General features: G+C 49.0%; 1 non-coding gene and 1 pseudogene across 1 annotated transcript in view; both read left to right on the top strand.

Moving 5' to 3' along the window:
* Nucleotides 1-73, top strand: part of LOC143266415 (5.8S ribosomal RNA) — a 155-nt gene extending 82 nt beyond the window's left edge. The window contains exon 1 of the ribosomal RNA XR_013041406.1: nt 1-73. This exon is cut by the window's left edge and continues 82 nt beyond it. This is a non-coding gene — a ribosomal RNA (5.8S ribosomal RNA).
* Nucleotides 74-1,893: 1,820 nt separating this feature from the next.
* LOC143266420 (large subunit ribosomal RNA) overlaps nt 1,894-7,500 on the top strand; it is an 8,245-nt pseudogene continuing 2,638 nt past the window's right edge.

Genomic DNA, 7,500 nt, shown 5'->3' with positions numbered 1-7,500 from the left:
ATGAACATCGACATTTCGAACGCACATTGCGGTCCACGGATACAATTCCTGGACCACGCCTGGCTGAGGGTCGTTTATATAACTAAAGACTGCTTGCGTTTGCCTTTAGCAGCAAAAGGTTTTCTCTTCATTGTTAAATTTTTTTCGGTACCGCTCGTCGTTCGACTAGATAAAACGAAACTGTTAAACGCCGAAAAGTCGAACGTTTCGGAGCGGGATCCGATGGTCGAACGCGAGAGAGAGAACAACTTGCGAAATTGGCGAAAACGTACGAGCGATGGTTGGACATTTCGTCGGCGTTTGACGCGGAGAATGTTAAATGGAACGTTCGTGTCTCGCCCTCTCTTTGCTAGTGTTCATTTTTTTCACAGGCGACAGAAGAACATTTTCGTATATCTCGCAATTCTTAGTTTTTAGGATCTTCTCGGCGGAATGCGCTTATCTCGGCTTGCGTGAGTCGTGGTTTCTAGTTAAACCCCTAAAAGAGACCATATACGACCGCCCGTGAAAGAGCGCTCCCGAGTCGAAAACACCTAACTACAGAAGGATATTTAGACGAGAGAGAAAATGATTCTTCGCCCTGCGAGAGAATTGTTAGACACCAATTGAAGGAAGCAAGCCGAGAGTAGAGCGTGTTTACGGCGTTTCTCCGCGCTCCCGACGTTGTCTGAAATGATTGTCGAATTTTTTTTTCGACGGTGCGAAAGTTTATACAACGAGGGGAAAAGTTAAAAATAAACGTGCGACGGAAGCTCTTTCACGGTTAAATTATTACGAGATCGTAGCTTCGCCACGTTTTTTTTAACATTTACAAGCGCAGATCGCTTCGTTGTCGTTGATTAGAAGCGGAAGACCGCGCGATCCCAATACGGGTTCCGGTCGTCCAGTCCTCGAAGTGCATAATTGTGCCGGACGGACGTTGAAAAACCCGGACCGATCGAACGATAAACGCTTATTTGGTGATCGTCTTGCGAGAGTCTCCCTTCATTGTTGTTCGTGTGTTAAATTTCTTTTATCGAACAACGGTCGAACGCAAATGAACAATGACATTTACACCGAAGATCGATCTCGAAACGCTTTTGTTCCTCCTTTTGTGCGCTCGTGGTTTCATCGAACGATATATACACGACGAAGGTGTACCACGCACGTTAAAAATGGGATTTCTTTTTTCCTTTAACCCTTTATTCTCTGGACCATGATAAGTCACCGATGGTTTACATGGCTGTCTCTGGCATTCTCGCCCTTTTCTTGGGATTTTGCGTCGGAACGCGACAGCAAAAGAAAAAACGTATCGGACGATGCGTCTTTACGGTTTATCGACCGTCGAGTGTATATTCGAACGTAAATATGTTGTAACGGTATATGTATCCTTTAGGGGACAAAAGAAACATGAAACGATCGTGTGCGAGAGCGCGCCGAGGGTAAGAAGAAAAGGTGTCCGACCTTTATCTCCTCGTTGTCGTAGTCTCTCCTCGTCGTTTGTTTTAACGCGCCCTGGATAGATAAAAAGATATATCCGATTATAATATATACATATATACTCCGACGCGAGTCGAGAACAACCGGACGTCGTCGTCGTCGTTTTTTTTTTTTGTCGTTGTCCCGCCTGCCCGAATATGCGGCGTTTTAAGTGCCTTTTTTCTTTTGTCGAACAAAAGAGAGAGGAGACACCGAGCTTTCATTTTGGCTCGTACGTACCTTCGAGTAGTCGACGATATTGTGTTGATCCGAAAAGAGAAAAATAGTTGGTTATCGAACGATACAAGGAAAAAATCGAACGACATAATCCCTGTGCGTCGTTGGTATTAATATACCTTTCGTATTACGTGTCGAAACCCCGAAAAGAGCGTACAGTTTGTGGTATAACTTTGAAAAGAAATAATAAAATTTCGACGACCTCAGAGCAGGCGAGATTACCCGCTGAATTTAAGCATATTAATAAGCGGAGGAAAAGAAACTAACAAGGATTTCCTTAGTAGCGGCGAGCGAACAGGAATGAGCCCAGCACTGAATCCCGCGGTTAACGCCGCTGGGAAATGTAGTGTTCAGGAGGATCCGTTTATCCCGAGACATCGAATCGCGTCCAAGTCCATCTTGAATGGGGCCACTTACCCATAGAGGGTGCCAGGCCCGTAGCGACCGGTACGCGTCTCGGGTGGATCTCTCCTTAGAGTCGGGTTGCTTGAGAGTGCAGCCCTAAGTGGGTGGTAAACTCCATCTAAGGCTAAATATGACCACGAGACCGATAGCGAACAAGTACCGTGAGGGAAAGTTGAAAAGAACTTTGAAGAGAGAGTTCAAGAGTACGTGAAACCGTTCAGGGGTAAACCCGAGAAACCCAAAAGATCGAATGGGGAGATTCATCGTCAACGAAGCTGGCTCCCGTGTTGGTGCGATAGTGCCCCGGATGGTCCCGTTACGGCGGGTTTCCCATCGGCGTGGGCACACCACCCGCGGCGAATGTTCCGGCTATGTAGTCGTGCACTTCTCCCCTAGTAGAACGTCGCGACCCGTTGCGTGTCGGTCTAAGGCCCGAGGCGAAGACTGTCCGTTGCTTTTAGCGTACGATGACAGCCCCTTGGATGCCCGGCCGACTGCGCGACGGTACTCAGACGGTATCGGGCCGCAAAATTCTCGAACGCACTGCGTCCAGGACCGCCGCAAGCTCGTTCCAGTCTAGATACCGGATGTACGGACTTAGCGCCGTAACCGGGCCTGGCGGGCTGTTGGCAGGCGGAGTCCTTGGACTGGCCAAACTTTGAATTACCGGTCGGCGACGCTATTGCTTTGGGTACTCTCGGGACCCGTCTTGAAACACGGACCAAGGAGTCTAACATGTACGCGAGTCATTGGGATTTGATAAACCTAAAGGCGAAATGAAAGTGAAAGTCGTCCGTGAAGTCGACTAAGGGAGGATGGGCCTCGTTACGATTAGGCCTCGCACTCCCGGGGCGTCTCGTTCTCATTGCGAGAAGAGGCGCACCTAGAGCGTACACGTTGGGACCCGAAAGATGGTGAACTATGCCTGGTCAGGACGAAGTCAGGGGAAACCCTGATGGAGGTCCGTAGCGATTCTGACGTGCAAATCGATCGTCGGAACTGGGTATAGGGGCGAAAGACTAATCGAACCATCTAGTAGCTGGTTCCCTCCGAAGTTTCCCTCAGGATAGCTGGCACTCGACTCGAACGCATAACGAGTCTCATCTGGTAAAGCGAATGATTAGAGGCCTTGGGGCCGAAACGACCTCAACCTATTCTCAAACTTTAAATGGGTGAGATCTCTGGCTTGCTTGAATTTTCATGAAGCCACGAGATATAAATTGATAAAATTTTTCTTGGATCAGAGTGCCAAGTGGGCCAATTTTGGTAAGCAGAACTGGCGCTGTGGGATGAACCAAACGCAGAGTTAAGGCGCCTAAGTCGACGCTTATGGGATACCATGAAAGGCGTTGGTTGCTTAAGACAGCAGGACGGTGGCCATGGAAGTCGGAATCCGCTAAGGAGTGTGTAACAACTCACCTGCCGAAGCAACTAGCCCTGAAAATGGATGGCGCTGAAGCGTCGCGCCTATACTCCGCCGTCAACGGCAAGTGCGCAGGAACGGGATTTAGTTCCCGTTCTCCATGAAGCCTTGACGAGTAGGAGGGTCGCGGCGGTGTGCGCAGAAGGGTCTGGGCGTGAGCCTGCCTGGAGCCGCCGTCGGTGCAGATCTTGGTGGTAGTAGCAAATACTCCAGCGAGGACCTGGAGGACTGACGTGGAGAAGGGTTTCGTGTGAACAGCCGTTGCACACGAGTCAGTCGATCCTAAGCCCTAAGAGAAATCTAATGTTGATGAGGTGTCCTAAAATTCACGCTTTTCGAACGCAAATGACAAACATACGTACGCTCGCACGCACGTACGCGCGCAAAAGGCAAAAAATGTTAAAAAGAGAAAAAAATTGCAGTTAAATAACAATTTACGTCGCCGTCGTTTCGTGTTTGTGTCCTAATCCACCGCTCGAACATGATCATTTTTATTGATAAATTGACAAAAACGTTGAACGCTGAAAAAAAATGATCGCGGTTCGGATCGATGGATACTTCACGTTCGACGTGATGCGACGTTGTCGAACGCCTGAAAGCGATTTTTTTTCTATTTTTTGCTTGGTTAAATCTTACAAACTATCGAACGCAAGTCGTGTCGTCGTTGCGTCGCAGATGCGTCGTTGTTTATATAATTTTGCGTGATTTGGGAAGAAACACACCCATCGGGCGAAAGGGAATCCGGTTCCTATTCCGGAACCCGGCAGCGGAACCGCATACCAATCGGGCCCTCGTAAGAGTGTTCGTCGGGGTAACCCAAAATGACCTGGAGACGCCGTCGGGAGATCTGGGAAGAGTTTTCTTTTCTGTATAAGCGTTCGAGTTCCCTGGAAACCTCTAGCAGGGAGATAGGGTTTGGAACGCGAAGAGCACCGCAGTTGCGGCGGTGTCTGGATCTTCCCCTCGGACCTTGAAAATCCAGGAGAGGGCCACGTGGAGGTATCGCGCCGGTTCGTACCCATATCCGCAGCAGGTCTCCAAGGTGAAGAGCCTCTAGTCGATAGATTAATGTAGGTAAGGGAAGTCGGCAAATTGGATCCGTAACTTCGGAATAAGGATTGGCTCTGAGGAGCGGGGCGTGTCGGGCTTGGTCGGGAAGTTGGCCAGGCTGACGTGCCGGGCCTGGGCGAGGTGAACGGTTGGCGACTTCGCGTCGCGTCCCGGAATCCGAGCTCGGTCCCGTGCCTTGGCCGCCAACGGATCTTCCTTGCTGCGAGGCTTCTTGTGACGGCTTCGGCCGTCCTTTTCGCCTCTTCGGCCGCCATTCAACGCTTAGCTCAGAACTGGCACGGACTAGGGGAATCCGACTGTCTAATTAAAACAAAGCATTGCGATGGCCCTCAAGGGTGATGACGCAATGTGATTTCTGCCCAGTGCTCTGAATGTCAACGTGAAGAAATTCAATTAAGCGCGGGTAAACGGCGGGAGTAACTATGACTCTCTTAAGCGTAAATCGCTCCGAGTTTCTCCTTCGGTTCGCCGGGGGAAAAACTCCGTCGCTTGCGTGAGTCATGGTTGCAGGGATGGCAATGCGTAACTCAGACCTCTCGTTAGGTCCTTCAGCCTCTCCCATCCAAGTCGCACGACCTACCTCCTAGTGGTACCTGCCGGTAACGTGACTGGTTGGCTGTTTGGGTGACTCACGTCACCATCGCAGTCCCAGTCACGGCTAAACGGCGTGCGGCGGTCCCGGCGAAAGCCATATGGGATGATTGTGCTTGCTCCTCACTCATCTCATGCCTTCGGGCAAAATTTAAATGCAAACGATAGTGAAAGCAAGCCTCGGATGCCGTCGATCCCGAACAGTGGCGACGGAATAGGTGGAAACACCAGCCAGGGTGATACAAACCCCCTGGCACCCTCTACAAGTTCTGGTCCTAGTCGAAGAGCAAGGAACCCTGTTCCCGAGCGTTGTCCTTCCTGTGGAATCCAACTTACCGATAGAACAGCATCAAGTGCTGCACAACATGTGCGGAGATGTAATGCGCCTCCGAAACAGCCCGATGGCTATGCGTGTGACCTATGCTCTAAAAAATTTAAAACCTACCCTGGACTACGCCAACACGTTCGGTTGTCCCACGCAGAGCAGTACAATGCATCCGACCTGAATCTGGCGAATTCCAGACGGACCTCTGCACGACCTCAATATTCTGATGGCGAAATAAGAGCTATCGCCTCCATCGAAGCGTCCATACCTGACAGAAGTAAACTACTGTCCAAGGATATAAATCTTATACTATCGAAAGAAACTGGGCGTACTGTCGATGGCATAAAGAAACTGAGGCAAAAGCCAACTTACAAGGCATATGTTGCTGAGGAGATTGAAGCAGCCAAGACCATTACGCTTCATGAAGACTGTCTGCAGGTGCCTGGAAATGCATGTCCCGATATAGACAATGAACGGGAGGCCCCTGTTGTGCCATCAGATGCAACTACGCCTGATGTGCAATTTGTGAGCGCACCAGCTGAGCCTCCATACCTTCGGCTCGGGCGTGTTGATGACCCATGTTCTCTTGTTCCATCTAGAGAGATTTGCACTCTATTGAGCAGTATATGCGACGGCACCTCACCTAAAATGAAAGTATTAATCAGTGCTCTATTATACAATAAACCTGACAGCGATGTAATAGATATGATTGACAAATTTATACGCGATATAGCCAACGATGATGAATATAAAGACAAGATCAGTAATAGACATACTCCATATAAACCTAATAAGAAACTTAAGGGTAATAGAGCAAAGAGGCGTGCGTCTAACTACGCTCGTCTCCAGAAATTGTATTTTAAGAACCCCACACAAGCTGCCGAGCATATCCTGACTGGGTCATCACTTGAGCCTCCTGAATCCCCTGGCATGTCTGAATTTGAGGTATACTACCAAAACGTGTTCGCACGTAGGGATCTTGGATGGATGCCCCGACCGGCACGTACAGAGAGTCCTGTCGATATCTCCCAACCTATTTCCCCAACGGAAATACATTCCCACCTACGCAAGCTGAAAGAATCTTGTCCCGGCTTGGATGGTATAAAAAGGGAGCATCTCAGAGCGATGCGGCGGGTTGATCTGCTTGCGTTGCTAAATATATTATGGGGCATGAAATCGTTACCACCAGTCCTCCGAGAGAACAAAACATCATTGATTCCTAAGTCGACTAATACTAAAGATCTTAAACAGTGGCGGCCTATCACGGTTTCTAGCAGGGTACTAAGGCTTCTGAACAAAATTATCGCTTCCCGACTTGAAAACAATATAAAATTAACATATTCTCAGCGTGGCTTTACTAAAATTGATGGCATTATGGCCAATACCTCCATCCTACAAACAGTAATTCGCACTATGCGATCATCATCCAAACCCTTTGTGGTTCTATCTATAGACCTAGCAAAGGCTTTCGACAGCGTTTCTCTCACTTCCATAGTTGATGCCTTACGGGAACGCGGCGTTGATGAGCATACTATCCATTACATCGAGGGGAATTATCGAGATGTGTCCACCGTTCTCGAATGCCACGGTGAAAGATCAAGACCGATAGATATCAAACGTGGTGTAAAACAAGGAGACCCCCTATCAGGATTGCTGTTCAACGTCGTCCTTGATGGCCTGCTAAAAGAACTCAGTAAAAGATCTGGTATTAAAATCAATAGTTCTAACATTGTGGCCTTGGCCTTTGCTGACGATATTGTGGTATTGGCCCCCTCGCCCGTGGAAATGCGAAGCCACATCAAGATCATTGAGGCCTATTTTAACCGCCATGGGCTGCAGATTAATGTCGAAAAGTGTGCAGCGTTTCAGTATATCTCTGTTCCTGGTACAAAACGACTTGCGGTCCAAACAAAGCCGCTACTCAAGATCAGCGGCACCCACATACCTACGTTGGGCGTGACATCCCAGCTCAAGTATCTTGGACTGCAAT

This window comes from Megachile rotundata, unplaced genomic scaffold (genome assembly GCF_050947335.1).
Source record: "Megachile rotundata isolate GNS110a unplaced genomic scaffold, iyMegRotu1 scaffold0611, whole genome shotgun sequence".
Lineage (NCBI taxonomy): Eukaryota > Metazoa > Arthropoda > Insecta > Hymenoptera > Megachilidae > Megachile > Megachile rotundata.
Note: the sequence above shows the minus strand (reverse complement) of the source record. Positions and strands in the feature narration are given on the sequence as shown.